Raw genomic sequence first — 23298 nt, 5'->3', positions numbered from 1 at the left:
GTAGGAACTCTGAGAAAACATAGTAGGATCATCTTCTAGGCTGAAACCAGGATATAAAGCTTCTTTAACCTAACCTTGCTTGCTGTTGAGAGCTCAGAGAAGCCCTGACGCTCTGATTGTGTGTCACCCTTGTGTTGCTCTGGTTGAAGGGGTGGTCCTGGCACTTCCCACCCACTATGACAGCTCCTCCACTTTGTCTCTCAATGGTAAACTCCTTCTCATGCAAGGATACACAAGGGTCAGTATCCTAACTTTAGTTTTGAGCAAGGGTCTCCAGAGCTGAGACGACTGGTAGTTTTAGCTACACAGGCCCTTTTCCTCCACTCTACCCAGAGCAGACTGTCTTCCCCCTTAGCACAGACAGAGGATTACACAGTGGGTTAGAACAAGCTTCATTAGGAAAAAATGTTAATTTCTTACAGGGGGGAACAAGTGTGTTTCAGTTCAGAGAGGTTTGTCTCTGGAGCAAAGCTCTCACTTAAGAACCTGAAGTGTGATGTGTCTCTGCACATTTCCAGGTGGAAAGAGGGGAGGGGAATGACCTGACCCCACAGTCCTTCAGTGGTTTCCCAGTGCTGGAGCATGTGTCTTCTAGGTTCAACACCAGGGGTGAATGGGCCAAACCCTGAGAGTTTCTCCAGCTTCCAAAACATAACAGTAACCTTCTACTGTCCCAGAGCACTGAGCAGACCTAAATTTATTTTAGGATGATCAGTTAGTTTTCAAGCCAGTGGGAACCATCAGAGACAACTGCTCCTGTATTTTGGCTGTCTTAAATTTTCATGCAGCTCATAAGGCCGAGATGGACACTCATATTAGTTGTAGATCAGTGCTGTTGAAGACAATGAATAAGTAGATTGGATGGGTTTGGAGTCTTACCACCTGTGGTGGCTCCAGTGATGGTCTTGAAATCCCCAGCTCTGAATTGCATTATTCTATAGCCTCCTCATAAATGTAAGTTTATAACCAAAAATAGCCAACATCTTATAGTCTAGCTCTGCAGGAAGAGGATAGCTGGAGACAGGTACTAGACTTAACATCCCCATGGATGTCCAAGTCTGCCAGGCTATATACAATGGAGGTGTGGACAGGAATCCATTTCTGCAGTTCCACACCTTGTTGCTGCAAATCCCATCTCCAAGAGCAGAGTGACTCTGAAAATGTTCACCTTCACAACCCAAAGGAATGATAGTCCATTACGACACATGTTGACAGCCTGCCCAAGTCAAACCTAGATTTCTTTTTCTGCCTTTCTCACTTCATTGGAGCTGAGACAGCTACATCAAGATGTACTTGGATGATGGGCAGTGCAGTTTTTTTTCCACAGACTGGCAGATAGAACAGCAGCAATTAGCAAAAAGCTGTAATAGGTGTAAGAATTCCTCTGTTTTGTAGCTGGGTTTTGACATCTATCAAGCTACTGATTGAGCAGTTTTACAGAGCTCTTTTTTTTTTCTTTTTTCCCCTCATTAAGCAGCTTAATAATAAATGCTGATTTATGAACAGTAACTGATAAAGAAAGCAATGAATTAGTCCAGGAATTTCTGATCATCTCCTAGTTCCCACCAATGGTGTAGGATAAACCACAAGAAAAAAATGTACAAGAAATGAGAATTTAGCCATATTGTGGTTTTTAGTCTTTCCTTTGGACTCTGGTGTGCAGCACCACTGCAGAGAGAAGAGCTGTCTACCTGGACAGATGATGCAAAATTACCTGTGGCCTTGTAGTCTACATCCTGGTCTGAGATGTACAGGAGGATCTGAAGTAAGCAGTGCCTCAGGTACAAATCTCACTCTCATTTTCTGCTTGTGCTCACCTTCAGAATCCTCAGGTTAATAGCAAAATGCATTTTATACCTAAGAACAAATTGAGCACTTACTTCCTTATCAGAAGATTCAAGTATGAATTTCAAATCTTCCTTTGGCTGTTACATGGGAGCAGAGGGAAGAAGCTTTCTCCTTTCCCTAGTCTGAGCTGGGTACAAAAGTGAAGCTCTAAAAAGTGTAACAGGTTCTGGCTAGATCCTACAGAGCCTATGAAGGACTAGTTCCTCACAGGCAGATTAGAGGAATGTAAATTCTTCTTGTGTCGTGACAGTGAGAAGCACTCAATCATTGAGAAAAGTTGTGGAGGACAAAAGTAATCCACAAAGGAGACTGTAGTAACTAGATGTACACAAGAGAGGACTTCATCAGGAGAGTATAAAGAATATTATCTCACAAGTTATTAAAAAGTGGAATGGGCAAAGTACAGCAAACATTGCTGTGTTGAACAGCCTTTCATCAGGAGCAGGAAGAAGACAGCGCTCTATCAAGTAGTCCTTTTTATGGCTTTTGAAAATAACCTGGCTCACCAGACAGATCTCGCTGTGGGACAGAAGAGCCTCACATCTACCTAACGGGCCACAAAGAATGAGTCACTGGGGAGTCCTTTATAAAATGCACCTCTGACAGCCTTCTGCAGGTTGAGATGTGTTGCTCTTTGTATGTTTATAAGCAAGTAGAAAGCCAGACTGTAACTTGTAATGTCAGGCAGGCTGTGTGCAACTGCAGCAGCTTTTTTGTGAAGATGTGGCTGCATTTAAACAAATGATCAAAGGCAGACTAAGTGCAGAGAATGACAAGAATGGAAATCAGTATCACCTCGAGTTAAACTGCTGTATGCTCTTGCAATAGGCACCTACTGGGACTTAGAAGCTTTTTTAAATATTTCTTTCTCTGACATTTATTTACAGGGAAATTTTCCCAACTCTTGAAGGCAGATGTCTTATGTGTGTGGTGGAAACAAAAAAAGGGCAACTTTTCTGTTCCTGGGGAACGCCTCATTTCAGCTGTATGCAAAGAAAACCGTGCTGTGAAGTTGAGCACGAAACCTGCCAGTGACACAAGAATATGGAAGAAATGTAATTGTTTCCATAATTCTTTATTTGAGTTAAATAAATCTACTCAGACATGTAACCCCGAAAAAAGCTGCAGATGTGATGAAGTTAAACAGTTTGTAGTTCTCTGGGTAGAAGGTCTTATTAAATGCAAATTCATAGGGGTTATGCAAACACACAAGATAAAAACATGGGATCTTTTAATTTAAGTTGGTAACAGCTTCCAAAGAGAATCTGTAAATATTTAAGCAGGGACAAAAGGCACTTTTAGAGATCTATATATAGCATTTCATTAAAACCAAACCAAATAACCTAGGACATCCAATTACAGTATAAAGTTGGCACTGACTGCAGCTTCATCCACTATTTTCCAATAATGTCTGTTACTTTCTCCCATTTTGTGATTGCCCTGATTTTCTCCTCTTTTTTTATCAAAACCAGGCCTGGATCAATTTGGTTCATTTCTTCAGACAGAGGAAGAAAAGGTAGTATAATTCCCCTTACCTCTTGGAATACACTTTCTTTTGTGCTAGCAATCATTCTGATTTTCTAAAAATACAGTATTTATCCATTATTGAAGCTTTCTGTAGAACAGAAACTGAACTGCCAACACTGAGCAAAGCCACATATCCAATCCAACTCCTTTGCATTTGCTTTTATTGCTTGGACTTCTTCAATTTTGCTCCAATTTCAACCCCATGTACCAAGCAAGAATTTGGCAAGGCCTAAAGCTATCAATCTGTAGAAATAGGCAAAGCTTGTTAGGAAGGCTCCAAAGATACTGTCTGAGGGGTCAACAAGGACACATAAGGTTCTCCCTGCACATGCTGTCATGCCAGGCATCCTAGCAGGTGTACGTCACTGTATAGAGACAGCTAAATTACAGGCAGTTTGCTGTTTTCAGAGTTACTGTTTGACTGGACCTGAGCAAAGCCTTCCACACTGTCCCGCACCACATCCTGGTCTCCAAACTGGTGACACATGGGTGTGATGGGTGGACCACTAGATGGATAAGGAACTGGCTTGATGGCCGCACCCAAAGAGTGGCTGTCAATGGCTCCATGTCCCAGTGGAGGCCAGTGACAAGTGGAGTCCCTCAGGGATCAGTCCTGGGACCTGTCTTGTTCAACATATTTGTGGGTGCCATGGACAAGGGCATTGAGTGCACCCTCAGCAAGTTTGCTGATGACACCAAGCTGTGTGGTGCAGCAGACACGCTGGAGGGAAGGGAGGCCATCCAGAGGGACCTGGACAGGCTGGAGAGGTGGGCACAAGCCAACCTCATGAGGTTCAACAAGAGCAAGTGCAGGGTCCTGCATCTGGGTCGAGGCAATCCCAGGCACAAATCCAGGCTGGCCAGTGACTGGCTGGAAAGCAGCCCTGAGGAGAGAGACTTGGGGGTGCTGGTGGACAAGAAGCTCAACATGAGCTCTCAATGTGCACTTGCAGCCCGCAAAGCCAATCAGATCCTGGGCTGCATCAGGAGAAGTGTGGCCAGCAGGTCAAGGGAGGTGATCCTCCCCCTCTACTCAGCCCTGGTGAGACCCCACCTGGAGTACTGTGTCCAGTTCTGGAGACCCTATTACAAGAGGGATCTGGAGGTGCTGGAGCGTGTCCAGAGAAGGGCCACAAGGATGATCAGAGGGCTGGAGCACCTCTCCTATGAGGACAGACTGAAGGAGTTGGGGCTGTTCAGTCTGCAGAAGAGAAGGCTCCGAGGTGACCTAATTGTGGCCTTCCAGTATCTGAAGGGGGCCTACAGGAAGGCTGGGGAGGGACTTCTCAGGATCTCAGGTAGTGATAGGACTAGGGGGAATGGAATGAAGCTGGAGGTGGGGAGATTCAGGCTAGATGTGAGGAGGAGGTTCTTCACCATGAGAGTGGTGAAACCCTGGAATGGGTTGTCCAGGGAGGTGGTCGAGGACACGTCCCTGGAGGTGTTTAAGCCCAGGCTGGATGAGGCTCTGGCCAGCCTGATCTAGTGTGGGGTGTCCCTGCCCATGGCAGGGAGGTTGGAACTAGATGATCCTTGTGGTCCCATCCAACCCTGAATGATACTATGATACTATGACTGGTGTTGCTAACTAGTACCTAGTCTGTCATTAACACTGTCACAGCAGGGCAGGGAGATGAGGCACATTCCAGAGTTAATGCCTGGATGAACTGTTGTTAGGTGTCTGGGTAGAGGCATCTTTACAAAGGAGGTAAAATGGAACTCAATACCCTGCACCCATCAGAAAGAGGTACCAGCTTCAGAGCTGACCATGGCACTGGCCTCTGTACATGTGACTGGCAGAGAGAGGCAGCTGCACGATAGAATAAACCAGGTTGGAAGAGACCTTCAAGATCATTGTGTCCAACCTATCATCCAACATCACCTAATCAATTAAACCATGCAACCAAGCACCCCATCAAGTCTCCTCCTGAACACCTCCAGTGATGGTGACTCCACCATCTCCCCGGGCAGCCCATTCCAATGGGCAATCACTTTCTCTGTGTAGAACTCCTCCAGCCTAAACCTCCCCTGGCGCAGCCTGAGATTGTCACAAGTATAGCAGTCCCATGACACTGGAAACGCTGTTCCCAAGAGAAGGTGGGTGACAATGGCTGTTTAACAGAGACTAACCCAAGAAACAGTGAGAGGATTTAGACCCAGGAGAGAATTCCTCCTTAAACCAGTAATGCATGTATGTGCCACGCTCCACACTTCTTAGCCACCTCACAGAAGACCAGAAAATTATTTTCCAGCCATTAACTTTAGAATCTTACTCTTCTGCTTGGTGCTTGGTTTAAACGATTAAACAAACAGCTGTAGAAGAACCAAGGAGGCACGGGTGAGCAGTTGAGAAAGAAAAGTGCTGCCATGGTTGTACAATAGGTCGCTGATACTTACAAAATTCCATGTGTTCAGATTCAGTATTTTCCATATGAAGATCATCACTTAATGTTGAAGCAGTACGGAGGTAGGGCTGCTCTTGCAATAAATAATTTGTAGGTACAGGGACAAGTACAATCTCTGCCCCAAGGAGTCTGGAAATAATATCCTGCTTATACAACTTGAAATGAAGAGGTGTTTATTTTTACTACAGTAAGTGCTTAACAAGCAGTAACAAAATCAAAACTATTATTTCACAAGGATTTAGAATAACATTTTAGTGATCCCAATATTTATAGAACTTAAAAAGCAGGAACTTCTAGCTACCAATAACAACAGACATTCTCAAACTCTTTTACTTCTATTTTTTATTTTTTCTTTGGAAAACCAGAGGCTGGTATAAGGATATGCACTTAGAAAAAAGAAGGCAGCTGGAGAGACAAGCCCCTCCATTACAGACTAGAGGAGTGTAAACAAATGAGCATTCGCTTCAGAGCAATTTACACTTACCAGCTTCCAGAAAATTTGTATCATTGGGTAGCTTTAGGGAGTTTTACTATGCCAAGTCAGAAAACACTGCAAGTTACTGCCAAGAACAGCAAAGAAACTGTAACCACATAGAAGAGTACATAATGCTTTATTCAGGTTATGCAGAAACACAGAATATAAAATATAAAACCCAAACCCAACCAACCACACAAAAAGCCCCAACCAACTAATCTACACACACACACACACACCACAAACCAACCAGGAGAGAGAGGAAGGTAAAGCCCAAGCAAAAGACAAGTATTGTGGGAACTCAACGTTTCTTTTCAGATCATTCTTATCAACACGAGTGCTGGGAAGCCACCATTCTCCACTGCCAGTCAGCCTAGGCTACATCTGGCTATTGAGGAACATCATCACACTGTCTTCTTATCTGGTTCACAGAACATGTGATACCCATAGGATATCTATGAATGCATTCATTAAGCTACCACCTCACAGGTGAACATGACCAGAGTACAGCAAGGAAGAGATCCACCAGTGCTCATACTTAGACAAAGAAAAGTGCTATTAGGAAATGCTGCAGTATGGACAGCACACAGCAGCCAGTGTAAGATGAGTATGAGACAGAGACAGCACTGGCCCAAGTGCCATGCAGGGAGCTGCTGGGTTTCCCAGAAGTGGTTCCTGAGCTCCCTCTTTTCCTTGTCACACTCTGCAGCTGGGAGCATCCCAGTTGGATCTGTTCCCACACCTGTCAGCCAGGGCCTCTACAGGATCACCCACCCCACAGAGGAGCTCTAGCACAGACAGCGTGAAAAAGCTGGAAGAAAAAGAGGAAAAGACAGAGAAGAGAAAGGAGTACAGAAGGGAGAGGAAATCATTGCTTTAATCTACACCACATGTACAACATGGCCGAGCTATAAGCTCTAGAGAGTCATAACTCAGAATATTCTGACTTTTTGTGTGTTTAAACTCTCAACTGTAGCATTACAACACAGGGAGGTGTTGGGTTTTTTTCATTCAATTTTTCTCTTTGGGGAAAAAAATGATGCTTTACCATACAGTCAGAGACCACATGATGGACAGTCAAATAAATATCATCCACACATTTGTCTGATAAAGCCATCACAAGTCAAGTAAATGGAATGGAGTGCACTTACTGGAATAACCTCCAAAGTATTTGGGGGCATGTAAGTAAAATGGGGACAGCAAGCCACAGCCTTAATTATCTCACTGTTTGAAACAGTGCAATTCTAGAGTAACTCTTCTAAACAAATGAAGAATTAATGTAAGAACAAACTGATATACATCTGAAAACCTCTCTGCATTCCTCATCATCAGCCTGCACAGAAAAAGCTGCTGATTTTAATTAATTGTGAAGAGCAACATACATTGCAAGTCTGTAAGACAAAGTTCACTGCTTGTTGTGGTTAATTAGCTATCAAACACAAGTTGATACTGTGCCCATACCTCCTTGCTCTGTAAGGAGCTGAGGAAGCCAAAACAACTTCCAGAGAGATAAAGAAACGTGCACAACTGGCTCTACTGTTCTCACAGCTCCAAGATACTCTCTTCTTCCAAAGCACCTAACATCTGCATTGTGTGCTGTGGGCAGAATACTTGGTGTGGAAGACCTGACATCCACAGTACACACGTTGTAAGGGTTTTTATTTTACTTTATCTTGGTTTTTTACAGACTTCAGAACTAACTCTAGATTAGCTACATAGCCTAAATGCCCTGTTATGGCTGGAGTGCATTCGGTGTGCTCTGGGAGTCTATACTCCAATCCAAAGGAATCTAGCCCATATACTCCAAAACTACCCCACAATGAGGAGCCAACCACAGTCATCAGGGACAATCAGGAGTTTTGTGCCAAAAGTGACTCCTGATCTGCACTACAATGTTGATACAGGCTTGTGGTGTAAAGGGGAGGAAAGATGACTTGTGTGCTTCCAAAGTGCATGTGTATCCAGACACTACTTGTAGTCCTTTATGACTCAGGCCTTGCTATGATGCTTAGTCCTGTGGCTAAGAAGCGATGACAAAAAAATGTTTTAGTATCCAGAAGTATCCAAATACCAAATGGATCTTGTTTTTATGATCTGAAACAATAGTTTCATTCAACAATGGTGAGAAAAAGGAACTGAGTTTTGGTTTGCATCAATGACGAAGGCAATTCAGCACGATACTACAAATCACAAAAGTGGAAAAAGTGTGAGAATTACCCAAAGTTATGATTGTAAGCTAAGAGGTTCTATAAAAAATTAAATTAAGCTAATGAAAATGTTAAACTTTCTTGTGCTGCCTTTAAGTCATGCAGTAATTTCCTTACCAATATCATAATCAAGGCCATGAAAACAGCTAAGGTGGCAACTTCCAAACCTGGTGAAGCTTGGCAACTTGCAGCTGAAGTACCAACTGCTGCAGAAGAGTGCCCTGGCAGCTAGTTGCTCTGCTTCATATCACGCAGTGCCCCAGTGCCCCCCATCACATCTTCCAGCAGAAGAAATACGTCACAGGGGGACAGTGATGGACATCCACACTGCGCTTGGCTCCTCAACAAACTCCCAGGTAGTGCTCATCTGCTACCTTATTCTCCAGCCTTCTTTTGGAAAAAAAATCAGCTAACCCCCTGCAAATCAAAGGACCTTGGCAGCTCTGGGGAATATTCACTATAAACGGTTCCCAAAAGACAGCATACCCTAGCCTGCATTCTCTTTGGGGCCTGCTTGGAGCAAGTCCTCGAACACTGCTGCAAATAACACCAGAGCAACACGTACCTGAGAAATCATATAATGAAGTCCCCTTTCTAGCAGCCCAAAGTATAGCCTACCCATAATAACTTGTAGGGCCATCACATGGAACTCAAACATCATGGATGCGACCTGTGTGTTCCATAGTGCAGTAGCCCTGAAATTCTTGGTTGTGATCATCCTGCAGACTGTCTATGCCCCAGACATCGTGGCCTACACCAGACAGACCTGAAAGCTTTCAAAGGTCACTTGACAAAGTATCTGTGAATATATGTTAATAAACTACCCTGTAGTCAAAACATTTTTACAGTGAATAACCAAGTATGAGTAACCTATATATAAAGATGGTTCCATGTGAGTAAATATATGTGCATGCATATAAAGAAAAGTTTATAAAGGCATGAAATGGTTTCTAAACTAAAATTTCCAGTAAGTCTTCTGTAGAGAGGAAAAAAAAAGTCACTGTATCAGAATGGAAATATTAGACCAAACTATTTTTCCTGAAAGGCTGTTTATCATCATTTCAAACAAGTACAAGGGAATTAAATGCTTTTATTTAACATTTGTATCTGGAAGACTCATCCTCAAAGTCAACCTGAGAGCCTGGGTATATGTCCTGTCATTAATCACTCTGAGGAAAAACAATCTCCTCAAAGCACATATGGATAGCTTTATTGAAAACAATGCACCTTAACAGTTAAAAACTTTACTTGCACAGCTATCTGCATTTACAAAACCAGCAAATACCCTTCACCCAGTCTCTCTGTCAGTATTGAGCACAACAATTTCCTTTTGAAGAACCCAGTTCAGACCAGTTTCTCCTCAACATCTTTACTGTTAAATATCTTTGCAGAAATTCCTCATTTACCATTTGGAGTTGTATTTTGTTATTTCACAGACCTAACTACAGAAGTCTCTGAGCCCAAGAGCACACATGGACATAGGGTGGTGAGATACGGTCATATAAATACAACATTCATTACTGGGTCAGTAATGAATGGTCAGCTCATGGCTGGGAGGTGGTGTTAAGATTCTGGGATCACAAAAGCTTGAAGTGTGATCATGTAGTTCACTGCTAAAAGACTCAGGAACATTCACTGGTAAGTACCCTCACAGAGCCATAATACAGACAAGTTATACTAAAGCAAATAATACTTAAAAAACAAACAAACAGGCAAAACACTCTTAAGTGTCATATTCATACATTAGTTTCTCTTTTCACTGCATTTTGGGGTTATATTCAGCTTGTCATTAACAAAAAAGGCAAGAAAAAGCAGGCAACAGTATGGCATACACAAAAGGAAATCCCAGCTGACTACTCGCTGAAAGCAAGAGAGAGCTTTAGCATTTTTAGGACATTGTCAGATGGCTGCACAATGCTGTGGGGATTCTGTGCTCACCTTAGTGATGCCTACAGGTACAACAGGTACTACTGCTTTCCATACATTAATGGACTAGTTGAAACTGGATGGGCAAGGAGCTACTGGACACACTATTACTTAAAAGGAACCTCTACAGGAAGTGGAGAGAAGGACAGGTAGAACAGGGGGAATATAAGGAAGCTGCCTGAGCAGCAAGAGTCCTGGTTAGGAAAGCCAAAGCAGAGTTTGAATTGAATCTAGCCAGGGAGATTAAAGGGAACACTAAGAACTTCTACAGGTATATTAATGGGAAGAAGACAACTAGGGAAGGTGTGGGCCCCCTCAGAAAGGAAAATGGTGACATGGTCACAAGTGATGAGGAAAAGGCTGAGGTACTCAGTAACTTCTTTACCTCAGTCTTCACTGCAAGGGCCTCTAGCCACACTCCTGATGTTATGGAAGTCAAAGCCAGGGACGGGGAGGAAGAACTGCCCATTGTAAGTGCAGATCAGGTTCGTGATCATCTGAAGAACCTGAAAGTGTTCAAGTCCATGGGACCCGACAGGATACACCCACGGGTGCTGAGAGAACTGTCAGATGAGGTTGCTAAACCCCTCTCTATTATATTTCAAAAGTCATGGCAGTCTGGGGCAGTCCCCACAGACTGGAAAAGGGGAAACATTGCTCCCATCTTCAAAAAGGGTAAGAAGGAGGAACCAGGGAACTACAGGCCAGTCAGACTCACCTCTGTGCCCGGAAAGATCATGGAGCAGATCCTCCTGGAGGCACTACTCGCTCAAAAGAATAGTGAAGAGGTGATTTGGAACAGTCAGCATGGCTTTGCCAAGGGCAAATCCTGCCTGACCAACCTGGTGGCCTTCTATGAGCAGGTGACAAAATTAATAGCTGAGGGGCGAGCAACTGATGTCATTTACCTGGACCTGAGCAAAGCCTTCGACACTGTCCCGCACCACATCCTGGTCTCCAAACTGGTGACACATGGGTGTGATGGGTGGACCACTAGATGGATAAGGAACTGGCTTGATGGCCGCACCCAAAGAGTGGCTGTCAATGGCTCCATGTCCCAGTGGAGGCCAGTGACAAGTGGAGTCCCTCAGGGATCAGTCCTGGGACCTGTCTTGTTCAACATCTTTGTCAGTGACATGGACAGTGGCATTGAGTGCACCCTCAGCAAGTTTGCTGATGACACCAAGCTGTGTGGTGCAGCAGACACGCTGGAGGGAAGGGAGGCCATCCAGAGGGACCTTGACAGGCTGGAGAGGTGGGCACAAGCCAACCTCATGAAGTTCAATAAGAGCAAGTGCAGGGTCCTGCATCTGGGTCGAGGCAATCCCAGGCACAAATCCAGGCTGGGCAGGGACTGGCTGGAAAGTAGCCCTGAGGAGAGAGACTTGGGGGTGCTGGTGGACGAGAAGCTCAACATGAGCTCTCAATGTGCACTTGCAGCCGGTAAAGCTAACCAGAGCCTGGGCTGCATCAGGAGAAGAGTGGCCAGCAGGTCGAGGGAGGTGATCCTCCCCCTCTACTCAGCCCTGGTGAGACCCCACCTGGAGTACTGTGTCCAGTTCTGGAGACCCTATTACAAGAGGGATCTGGAGGTGCTGGAGCGTGTCCAGAGAAGGGCCACAAGGATGATCAGAGGGCTGGAGCACCTCTCCTATGAGGACAGACTGAAGGAGTTGGGGCTGTTCAGTCTGCAGAAGAGAAGGCTCCGAGGTGACCTAATTGTGGCCTTCCAGTATCTGAAGGGGGCCTACAGGAAGGCTGGGGAAGGACTTCTCAAGATCTCAGGTAGTGACAGGACTAGGGGGAATGGAATGAAGCTGGAGGTGGGAGATTCAGGCTAGATGTGAGGAGGAGGTTCTTCACCATGAGAGTGGTGAAACCCTGGAATGGGTTGTCCAGGGAGGTGGTCGAGGCCCTGTCCCTGGAGGTGTTTAAGAGCAGGCTGGATGAGGCTCTGGCCAGCCTGATCTAGTGTGGGGTGTCCCTGCCCGTGGCAGGGGGGTTGGAACTAGATGATCCTTGTGGTCCCTTCCAACCCTGAATGAAATTATGAAACTATGAAACATCAAGTTAAAAACCCTCGATTTGCTGTTAAATGCTAAGTTAGCAAATAAAACAGTTCAGTTTTTGAATGTGAACAGCCAGTCAAGGTCCTAGAGAAGCTGATGGGCACTGTATGTTTCCAGCACCTTTAAAAAGGACAGGAAACTTTTAATTACATGCCAAGTACAAGCCCACAAGGCAAAAGTCTAATCCTGCTCAAGTCAGTGGTAACCTCCTACCTTCAAACTTGCGGGCTGATTGCAACACGGCCAAGATTTTGCCCGTAGCTTTTAGGAGTCTTCAGAAGCTCCTGGAGCCACATCCTTTTGGGTTGAGTGACCTCTCAACTTCAAGTTCGGTTTGGTTTCAAAGCTTGACAGAAAAATGTGTGAAAACACAGACCTGTCATTGAGAAGAGGACAGAGCTGTACCCCAAGCCACTTCACACCCCTGTACCAGCACTCTTCTCCCATGGCTGCCTGTGTGGGCGAAGCACCAGGGCCAAGATGCTTTTGTACAGACAAGTAATTTCCTTCCCTCCTGGCAGCACTCCCTAAGGGCTAGCAACTGATGAGTGGACGACAGAAGGAATCCTGCTTGTGAACCATGCCAGACTTGTGGCAACAATGCTTAACTACCTGTGTAAAGGAAAGTTTAGGGATATGTAGACTTAGAGCACATTGCAACAAATCTTCCTATCCATGCTGCCTAGAGGAACACGTATTTTTTATTTCAGTGCCGTCAATGAAAATTCACCAAAGTTCCCAGCTTTGCCATGTATGTTTGGCAAACTGTTTTGTGAGACTTGCAGTTTAAAACACCAGAGAAGTGTTTGGTTTTGCCCACATTTCTCTTAGGGACAGCACAGATTTTTTCCTGTTTCCAATCACAATTCTGCACAGATGTACCGACACCAGGAACTTTCAAAAGAATTGAACTGCAGTCCCAAGCCACAGGGGACACAAGGATGATAGCAGGATAACAAGAAAGATTAATGATGCCTCCCTGAAACAATACAACTCAAAATGAAATCTAGATTAAAACAAAGTGGAAAATGAGTTTATTTCACTTGTACAGTGAATTGAAAGCTGACATTTTAGACAGGTACCCTGCATGCTGCCTTTATCTTTAGTGACTCTGTAATGGTTAAAACAATTTTTACCTGCATTCTCAGCACTTCAGTGAATGAAATTAATCAACCTACTATTTATTTACCTAAATTTTACCATTCTATGTCACCAACAATTCTAAACAAAAGCTACTAAGAATTAGTTGTTTGAGGCAAAAACTTATTTTGATGTCCAAAAGGCACAGAAGACCAGAAGGACTAGTGAATGGGGGCAGCTGAGCAGTCATTCCACCTTTTATGCTACTGAAAAAAATTAAACAAAGCTACAGTGAAGGTTGCTTTAATAGTGTCCTGGTTTCACTGGGATAGAACCAATTTTCTAGCCAGGAAAGCTGAATTTTTGAGAAGACTGCAGCATCTGATTCAGTGCCAAAGCTGGTAAGCCACGTCGTTTTCATTCACGGCCAGCTATGGTGTGCAGGTCTCCACAACTATCAAGGTCTTTAACAGTTTTGACTTATCCAGGTGCTAGAATCAGAAGTGCAAGCCAGGGCAGCTTACCTAAGAAGTGTTTCATACCATAAATACCATGCTCACTAAAACTTGGAAGGTTTGCTGGCAACAGTCTCTCGTCCTCAACAGCCAACATCCCTGGAGGGTGTTGCCCTCCTCCTGTGCCCAAGTCCTGCTCTCCTGTTCATTGTGGCCATCAAGCTTTTGATGGAGCTGTGGTGCTCTCAGTTGGCAGCCAGCATTAGCCACTGGGAGCGCATGGCTCATGACCACTAAGTGGGCTGACTGTAACTTTGTGTACTTTATATGAACATTAGGGATTTTTTTATTAGTACTTTATTAAATCTGTTTCCATTTCAACCCGTGGATTTCCTTTCTCCCTTCTCAGGGGAGGGAGTTACTGGGTGATAGGACATCTGACTAAATTAAGACAAACACAAATGTGCCTGAGGCAAATTTTTTATCCTTCTCGGTCACTGGTGCCATTAGAAAAAGCATGTCTAAAAATGTCTCTGTTTTGAGAGAAGTTAAATTTGAAGTGTCAAACTCAGGATTCTGTGGCACATTAAACTGGGTTTCAGAGTTGACCACTACGTCTCAAGTTCAGTTTCCAAGGCCTTGCTGGAATTCAGTCATTTGGTTTCCTTTCACTGCTTAAAACCATGATGGAGATAGTGCCAACAACTTTGACAATATCTAAAGAGATTACAGCACCTAAGGCTCAGAAAGGGTGGGCAAGATGAAACCTGATGCAGGATTACTCTCCTACATTTCTGTGCATAAACGGCATCTAAGCTGTACTTGAAGCATGCAAAAGCTATTTTGCTACTTACCTTAAGTTCACAATCACATTCCCACAATTACTGAGAAAGCAAGTATTAATGCTGCTTTGAAAAAAGGTTACCCTATGCCAAGATATACATTGGCCAGACAGTTAGAAATGTGCCACCTCTAAGCATGTGTGACAAGCAGAGACAGAGAGCTTCCAAAATTACAGAGACAATTAAATCTGAAAGATGCAGCTTTCTACCATTCCACTTTGGGTAGCCTCTCTAGATGCCTGCTCCCAGCCCTGTGCCTCAGGAGTGCAGTTTCACCCAACCAGCAACACGTGATGCAGCACATGCACTTCCGAGTGACTGCATGTGTGTACAGCCCCTCCCGTTCCACCTACTGCTGCATTTGGCATCCAGACAAAACAGAGGGTGTTGGCAGGAAAAGCTTGAGAGGAAACCACAACCTCTCCAAAGAGCAGATAGCAGCCCCAAGAAACAAGTGCACAGGCCATGCACAGCAGCAAATACATGGTATAGAGCGCACATACACCCAGCTGATGCAAACCACCTCCCACGCAATTGCCAAAACCTTCCAAATCCTTCCCCTACTTGTTCTGTTTTCTTCAGGGAGTGCATCCTTCTCTTAGTAGACAAAAGTTCAAGCTAAAGCTCTACTTACATGTGATCACAAAGAAGTTTATGGTTAAGATCAACAGCTGAATGCATAAACCCCCCAAGTTTAATTGCAGAAAAAAAACTGTGAGCATCCTTTGCTCTCTCATGTAGTTGCACATTCATAAATTATCTTTAACCTAAACAATGATGGCTATGACAGTTACACTTCATTTCAGGTATGTGCCATTGCTGTTGGATTTAGATGTGCTCACAGCATTTGAAATGTCATGGAAATATATTATTGTTGTAGCTATGCTGGGCTTCCTGACCAAACTCTTTAGAACGTGATGCACAGACTGAGAAGAAATCTCCCCCCCTCCTCCAGGGATGTATTAAATGTCTTGGGAACACACTGCTCCAAGCAATGGTTCTTTTTCATATACATATAGAAGAATAGGTCCCAGAGTTTTCACCATCCTCTGGATTTGTTCCCAGAATTATTTTAGGAAATTTTTAGGCCTTTCTATACAAGTAAGCTTTTCTAAAACACTCTTTGGGAACAGACTCTGGAGGCAGACAGATCACATACACTGGAGCCCAGCAGGAAACAGACGATTAGCAAAGTCAGCATTTACACACTTGTACTTCCTAGGAGTTTTCTTTTTGGTAAAAAGTGGCGAGTTATTAATGAAAAACTAACATCATCCATTGTGGTCTCCCAGTAGTCTCTTAATCACATCTGTAGTATCCAATTATATTTGCCTGATCTCTTCGTGCTGCTTACCCTCACGATGTTTCCTGATACAACGCTGTGCCTCATATGATTAAAGAAAGAAATAGATTTCATGGCACTTTCTTGTCAAATGTGAGCACGCCAAAAGGATCCTTTAACAAAAAAATCTGTCTTCTTGCCCTTTATTGAAGGAACAGCCCTTAGAGATGTAGCGAGTGAGCTATTCCAAAACAAAGTGGGAAAATAGAGACAAGTCAGAGATGAATCTGAAGGCCTAATAACTCCAGTTCCCTTGGCAACTCCACCATGTTTTGCTTGACATTACAAAAGCTAGATAGGCATGAATGATACTCTACTGGAAACAAATATGAAAGCATATTAAAGCCCAGTACCATTTCAGTTTAATTTCCGAGGCCCTGCCCTCTGAATCAAGTTTTCTTCTCTCCCACACACAGCATTTATCAAAACTTTTAAATATCAAAAAGGATGAAACAAATCCACAGCAAAACAGGTCTTTGATTCCTAAATATTTCTAAAAGGCTGTTAAAAGAAGAGATCTAAAAAAAATATTCCACATGAACAAAATATCTATTTGACTTAATCTTATTCTGTCACTGCAGTAACTTCATATTTACATCTAACATAACTACATGGAAACATTTAATTGATCATAACTGCACTTGCAAGCATTCTCTCCCACTAGTATTTGAACATTTATCGCAAAGTGTTCCAAGACAAACCACTGATGTATAGCTAAGCAACTTGGCAGGCACAAAAAGCAATATTTCAACAATTCTTCAACTTACTGTTGTCTCAGCACAAAAAAGCTCATACTCACTTTAAGAAAACTATTACATCTCTGGGGTGTATAAAACAAATTGCTTTTAATGCAGCAGGTTTGGCTCACATTAAAAGCATGCAGAGATTAATTTTTCCTCTTTTTGAAGGTAAAGTGAAGTTTGCCAAGACTTAGAGAAGTTCTGACGCTCTTCAGCATTCTGTAAAAACACAGAGCCCCCGAAGTTCTTTTTAAAGACAATGTAGATAGCATGTGGAAACACCACACACCTAAAATTTAACCTTTACCTAATGGATTCTTTATTGGCATCTTTCAGGTCTAAGAAAGAAACTTCATTTTGAATTTCATTCCAAGTAAGTCCTTTTCTTAAACCATCATTATTTTCAGGATATAGATATCCAGTTTGATCTCATATTGGAAGCAAAGTGTCAATAAATACATGCATTTTTATACTGTTTTTCAAATTAATATTGCATAGAATGCTGCCACCTTTTGGCTATGATCTGGACTTAAAATGGAGACTTCTGTAAAACTTCTACAAATGTTTGACCTATAATGACTATCCTGAAGACTTCAGTATGTCAACAAGCTAATGCTATGCTTATCATCAACATGTTGATGTAAGAATAAAACTCTTCACACTTAACTGCATAGTATTATCCTATTATTTCTTGATAATGAGCAAGGACTTTCACAAGGGCTTTTGTCTTTGACAGAAAAGACACAGGCGTAGCTTTGACATCAAGTTAATGGAATTACCACTGAATCATGACAACTCCTCTACTGCTCAGAGTAAAATAATCATGCTTTTGTGTAATTTATACACTCAACTTTATAAATATTGATTCACTGATTTTCAGAAAGTTCTTACTGCTGAATCGAGTCTAATATTAAACATATCTGCATTGTAAACAACAGGTGAAGTCTTTCAGCAACCTCCAAACGAAGGGCTCTGAATTTTCTTACTGTGAACAAATGATGCCACTAGAAGAGGCAGTGCAAAGGGAAACAGGGCCAGGGATTTGGGGTTAATCCCTAGCAAGTATTACAAGTCATTCCAGAGAAATTCCCCCAACTGTGAGCCAATCAGTTTTCAATTTAATTCATTTATGCTGAATAAATTTTCAAAGAGGATTTGATCCTTCTTTGGGGAAGAGTTTGCTGGATAAAGTTCAGGAAAACAAGCACTCCCTTTCTTTGTTTCTGTATGTTTTATGAATTGGAGAGACTGGCTACCAAACTGTGCAAATTACCACTTGGTAAGAACTACTTTAAATCAGACCCTATAAATCTACAAGTTTACTGTGAATTCAACTAGCTAAACTCTTCACACTGTCAGAAAATAACTAGTAGCTTGATGAAAAACACACAACCCCCCATAAATTCCTCTAATTTAAAAGAAAAGTTCTTACCCAACCCCCTGTAAAAATGCTAATTCCACAGTTAATAGGAATATGATTTTCAATTGCAAGCATGAAGTACCATCATCCTTTAAAGAACACGTTAAAAAGCAATGACCACAAATCATTTGCTACTGTAAAGGCAGACTTCTTACACCAGCCTTTTTCCTAGTGCTGCAAACACTTGTCAAATTTATTAAACTATATCAGAGTTAAGTAGGTGGATTCCCTAGACTGGAAGATTAATTTCCATCTACAAGTATAACTAATTGAAATATATACTGACCAAGACATTTTGGAACTGCAAGGTATCATTTGCCTTTAGAGAAGAAAAAACAGGAGGATGCACGACTGATACTTTAAGTCACCAATACACTAGCATCCTCTTTTAAACCAATCCTGTTTAAAATAACTGCATGTTTCCCAAGTATTGGCTACTGGAACAGGGAGTTTTTACCCACAGACCATCCCGACTTTCTGACTAAAACTGTATAGGCTTGGCTTGAAACTATGCTGAAAATTACTTCTTCATAATTAAGCAGGTATAAAACCTATTTCCCTTTAGACACTTTCTTCCCCATCTGTCCTATTCAAAGCTATTTTTACCAAAAATAATCTGAAAAGAACCACTAGTAATATCTACCAAGTACTAGTATTTTGTAAACAGAATTTGAAGCAGGGTTTGACAAATTGCCTTCACTAACATTTACAAATTTGCCTGTAGGGATAAAATGACAAATGACTCTCACAATGGGGCTTATTAGACTCCTGGAATACTGCTCTAACATGGCCTTTCAGGAAATGCTATTTCAGATTACATCAGCACTGCCATTTTTCAGGGCCTAATAGCTCAGCTTGCAAAAAACAACCAACCAAAACAACACTCCCCAGAGATATATTTTCCCTGTGGGATGAAACTTAACATATAACATCAGAAATGCCTGCTTCAAACAACTTATATCATAGTTCCATAACATTGTGTGCCTGCATGCAGCTCATGAGATTCCTGGAATAGCAACACTGCAGAAGATGAGCACAGGCAACTGAAATGGTTTTGGTATTCTGGGAGAGGAAAGCTGGAACTCTTGGAATATCTTGAGGTGATTTAGTGTAGTGGGGAAAATACTGTACTGCTGCAGGCACTAGTATTACCTGCTATGCTGATTCTCTGGTCCAAATCCTGTAGCTGTTTCTGACCCTCTAATATCCACTGAAATCAACTGATCTTTCCAATGCCCCAGGCAGATTTGGATCAAACTCCCTGAGGTTGTATCATGTCACAGGAGACCAGTCTATAAGGACACAATCCTGAACATTTAAAAACACCAGTCTTGTTGGGCATGGAAGGAATGATAATTGACATCTAAGACATCACATTCTGTGGACTAAAAATATTAATACAGATTGTGCAGCTCAACATTGTATTGTGTGTACAAGAGTGAGAAGGTAAGTCAGCTTTCCCTCCTCTTTCCTTGCTGAGGCTGTATTTCAAATGGGCATTCAGAGCCAGTTTGTAGAGGGAGAGGCAATCACAGTATCTTAATCAGTAGCTAATCTCTCTATTGTCAAAGGGTTCTGAGAGAAGCCCAGGACCACAGAGGGAATGTGATCATTTGACAGGAGTGCCTGTAACATTCCTTCCACTGTTCGCCCCTAAAGCAGGCATGTTTATTATAGTGTCTGCTAAAACCCGTAAGTGGTGGATTCAGTAGATGGATGTTAATAGCAAGTTACTCAATATCTTCAGATACTACTTTAGTAATAACAATTTCCCCTCACTGCAGGCTTCTTCCCTTCTGTTATCTACTTCAACCTTCTTATAAAATCTTTCAAAATGCTCTTTAAATTCACTGAGAGTTCAAACTGTCCAGGACATGCAGTACAATTGATTAATAACAAGAACAGAAGAGCTGAAAAATGTGGAATACTTGGGTCTCAAAAACCTTAGCCCAGAGATGGTAAGAAATTTATACAGGGTGTCTCAAGAAAACCGAAACACCCCAACAAATGAAAAACCCAGAAGAAACTCTCCCTGCTCACTACTGTCTATATGCTGCACGAGTGTTGGAGACTACCTCCTACCTGCATATGTTCTGCTTCAAAGGCACCGAGTTCATCCCACATTTTGTGAGGCAGCAGTCTCTCCACTCGTGCACCTTCCTGCCTCTTTGGAAGTACCTAGATTGCTCTGCAAGGTCTGTAGTGTCTCTTGGTTCCAGCTTCCCAAATACCCAGAGCCTGCCTGGATTTCCTACCAAATCAAAATGTAAACCTCCTTCTGATATGGAAAAAGATGACAGGTGTATGAGGAGTACGGAGCTCTTCATGAGCATAAAGAATGTTTCCTTTTCTGTTCATGAGCTACCTGCTGTGTTTTTTTCTGCCTTACCTATTTGTAATACTTCAGCTTATGTCCTGTTATGCGACATGTCTTAGTTGTTGTTCCTCTTACCAACTTTTATCCCTATTTGGATCTGCTATACCATCTTCCACATTGCACCCCACAAAAATTGTCCTTAGCTTATTTCTTTGAGCTAGCTTTACATAATTTATTATCTCCATATGATCTTCTAGTAATATTCTTACACAACTTTATCTCATGTATCAATCATCCACTCTACATATTGTCCCACAATTATCACAATGAATGTAGGCTACTGCAGCTGTGGGAGAACAATGCCTTCAAAGACAGCTCTTGAACAAAAGAAGAGAAATGAACATCTTCACCACAACCCCCACCACCGTGAGAAATTCTGCTTTCCACTGTCTTAGACTCATTACCAACTGGAGGCCCCTACAACAATTAAGTACTGCAAGAGACCAGACTGAGGTCAGCTCTCTTCCTCTTTCCTTGGTTCTGCCACCAATCTATTGTGCTAGCTCTGACTAAGTCTTTATCAACTCCCTGCTTCAATTTTCCTCCTCAACAAATGCGCCTAAAATGTTATCCCTCCTGGAGAAGTTAATTTGAGATGAGTACAAGGAGCACTGTAAGACTGGAATGTTTTTCTTGTAGTTAGCATGGTGACTCAGTCCACTTCCCATGGACAAAGCCCGAGACCAGTGGTGGTTTCTTTTTGCATTTTCAGGCATCTTTGACACATTACCATTGTAGGGGAAAAAGAGTTTAAACACTAGCAGGCAGCTGATAACTGGGTCTGTACCTGTGTGAATGTTTGAACTCTCAAGAAGAATGCTGTTCCCTACTGTCAACCAGTACAGTCTGGCTACAACTTTTGATTGAAATAGGACTTAGGAGTTGCACATCCCAACTCCTCCAATTAACAGAGACATAACCCCCAATTAGGAGGCTGAACATGCATTGTGTTTCTCCACATAGACTACTTGAGAAAATGGTAGGCCAGGGGCCTCAGAGAAGGGTTCCCTGAAAAGACAACATGGCTTTGGACAGAAAAAAGGGGCCTGGAAAAAAGGTAGTGAAAATCCTAGCTGGAGGAAAGTCCTGGAGATCTCATGGTATGTGTGCAAGCAACTGCCAGGGGGTGCTCAGGGACCTTGGTCTACAACACCCAAAGCCAGTGAGCAGGAGCACACTACAATCCAACACAGCTTTGATGCCAGAGTTTCCAGACTAGCAGTGACCTCTCTGCTAGGCAAAGAACTCGAGACCTACAGAACACAAGTCTGGGAACAAGTGTGTACAAAATAATCTAGTATAGGGTAAAAGCTCTAATCTTGTTGGTTCTGGAATAAACCCAGGTACCCAGATGGACTGCAGGCTGTTGGTTACTCTGTCTTGCCCAAGAACATTACAAACTGGTACCCTGCAGCCTATAACAGTTCCTTCGTTTCTGAAAAACAGAACTAAAATAAAAATCCCTCTGCTTGACACTGATGCACAAGGCATGTGTTAGACTAATCTGAACACAGCTTTCTTGTAGGATTTGCCATGGTGACTCACCATGATTAAGAGCTTCTGAAGACAGGTATGATAAAGCCACACAAAAGTGAAATAGCCTACCTGTATTCATACAGCACAATCATATGAAGTCTCCAGATTGCCCTTAAATCCACACCAGATGCCGCAGAGGGCTCCTACAACAGGGGCATCTAGCACTGTTTGCAAGAATTCACCACCACCCTTTCCCAAGCTACTTGCTTCTGTGTAGCAGCCAGCACTACGCTTGCCAGCCCTGGTCCTGCCCCATAACAGAATGGGGTGAGAGTACACATATGGATGGGGCTGCCAACTCTGACACCTCACCCTCCATGTTACTAGGGGCAGCCTGGACACTGATTAACAAGGCAGTTAACAATGCAGCAGAGTCATTAACAAACAATACTGCGAAATTACAAATTATTTCTTCACATTGCACATTGATTATATTGGAACTTTTTCATAAAAACCTATTAAGTTTCTCCAAATACTTCCCAAGGATGTAACATTTTAAAATCTTTCCCACTGGGAAAATTCCATCCCTCCTCCCTCCCCCCCCATTTTATTTCCCTTTTTATATATGTATTTTTTTTTAACAAATCAAAGGAGTAACAATGTCAAGTTACTTAACCTATGATTTATTGTACCCTTGAATGTATAATGCTGTTTCAAAAACTAAGTTTAGAACATGCTTACTTTGAAAAGCTTAATTTGCTTCTCTGTTCTCCAGCTCAAGTATACTAGAACTCCAACTGTATTTTTCCAAATCTCTCACCTGTGAGCAACTTGAGATTGGAAAGCAAAGCTGGTTTCTTTCATGCTCATCCATCATCACCAATAACAAAGATTTGAGATTAAATTATGCCATTCCTCACCGATTCCAGTGCTCTGGGATTAAAAGCTTTACTTACAATTTCCTTTGCCTTGTTCTGTATATTTAAAGTGCACTATGTTATACTCACAGAGCCAAATTCATTTATTCCTATGAAATCCAACTAAGTTCACTTGAAGTATTTTGTAATTTTCAGATCTAGTTCTGCCTTTTAACAGGCCTTTCAAATTGC

General features: G+C 42.6%; 1 protein-coding gene across 1 annotated transcript in view; it reads right to left on the bottom strand.

The window, feature by feature from the left end:
* EMC2 (ER membrane protein complex subunit 2) overlaps positions 1-23298 on the bottom strand; it is an 89950-nt gene that overhangs the window by 66470 nt on the left and 182 nt on the right. The gene's annotated exons all lie outside the window — the stretch shown is intronic.

Source organism: Melanerpes formicivorus, unplaced genomic scaffold (assembly GCF_026170545.1).
Source record: "Melanerpes formicivorus ecotype bairdi unplaced genomic scaffold, bMelFor1.0.p_v2 SCAF_56, whole genome shotgun sequence".
Taxonomy (NCBI): domain Eukaryota; kingdom Metazoa; phylum Chordata; class Aves; order Piciformes; family Picidae; genus Melanerpes; species Melanerpes formicivorus.
Note: the sequence above shows the minus strand (reverse complement) of the source record. Positions and strands in the feature narration are given on the sequence as shown.